This window comes from Octopus bimaculoides, chromosome 6 (genome assembly GCF_001194135.2).
Source record: "Octopus bimaculoides isolate UCB-OBI-ISO-001 chromosome 6, ASM119413v2, whole genome shotgun sequence".
Lineage (NCBI taxonomy): Eukaryota > Metazoa > Mollusca > Cephalopoda > Octopoda > Octopodidae > Octopus > Octopus bimaculoides.
Window position 1 is genome coordinate 113,452,258 of NC_068986.1, and position 1,610 is coordinate 113,453,867.

The window sequence follows — 1,610 nt, forward strand, 5'->3', positions numbered from 1 at the left end:
TATATATATACATATATATAGAGATAGAGAAGAGGAGAGGAAAAATAGGGAGAGGATAGAGACGATTGGTAAGTATACAGACATAGATGCAGATAACAGAAACGTAAATACATAATAATATACATATATCGGAAGAAAGAACGATAGAAGGCTAGATAGATAGATAGATAGAGTGGCAGACAGACAGAAACAGAGACAGACAAACAGACGTGCAGACACATAGACAGTGTGCTTGACAGCCAAAATAGTGGGGGGGGGGATTGTGATTTCATAAAAAGTTGAATGTCTATGTATTGACAGAATTATGACTTTTTTTTTTTTTCTTTTGACAATATGCTGGAAAATAATACCGAATACAGAGCACACGTTATCTTCAATTTTGTTCCATATTAGAATTAACAGAAGCTCTGCAAATTTCTAAATTGTAGAGCTTATTCCGTGCAGCATTGTAAATGTCTGCAATTCTAGAAGGTTAAATTCACTCAAATAATTACGTAAGCATTTAACTCTATCTCCTCCTGTACACACATGTATGTATATGTGTGGGTGTTTGTATAAATACAATAGTATATACATGTATATTTAAATGCGTATGTAGGCTTGCTTGATTATATACTTTGTCTGCATGTCCGCTTTACACTCAGAAACCTCAAATCACTCCCCCACAATTCCATTTAATTTATCATGCGCCATCAAGCAGAGGAGATGTGTACTATGATATTTGTTTCGAAAATGATCATTGAATTCTTCCTCAAAGCACATCCTGCTGCCGGTCAAAGAGTGAGATGTAGACGAAGAAAACTGGAATGTGATAGTATCATAAAATTTCGTAGCCCTCCCCTTCTCCCACTTTCTTTATTTGCCTCTTGTATAAGGAAATGAAGAGAATTGGAATGTGAGAACATGGGAGACATATAAATGGACTAAAATAGGCAAAATAATTCAGGCACAAGAGTGATGATGTAATGATAGTGGCAATAATCTTTTATTACATCAAACTTTCTTTTCTTCATCAGTCTCCTTACTATAATTTACTCCGTTTTCATCTCCCTCTCTCACCTTAGAATAGGGAAACTGGAAAGAGAGAGAGGGGGAGGCAGAAAGACAACGACAGACAGTAAGTGACATACATTGATAGAAAGAGAGATATATAGATGGAACGATGAAGATGTGGTAATCGTGATAATGCTGGTGTGTTGAAACTAAATAGCCCAAATATACTCATTACGTCGTTGCAAAATCCATGTCCAATATTTCCTTAATGTACTTAACATAGAATTCGATTTCCAAAGGAGTGTGGAATTGGATTACGTTCAGAATACCATTCTTTGTTCTATTAAACCACAATTCTTTTTTTCATTTCAAAGATTGTTGGTGGCCTTGTAGCTTCTGGATTTAAACAGTCAAATTCATAAGCTATGGCAACGTTCTTTTGTACTGAGTGAACGAGGGTTATTCTTCGTTTTCTTAAAATTCTATGTTCAGAAAGATTATGAATTGATATTTACCGATTTTATTATCATAGCAACATATGTTAACATAATATTGGTCTCTAAATTTGCAAATGTGAGCATTTAGAATTTTTCCAAATGCTAATCATCCTTCCATAT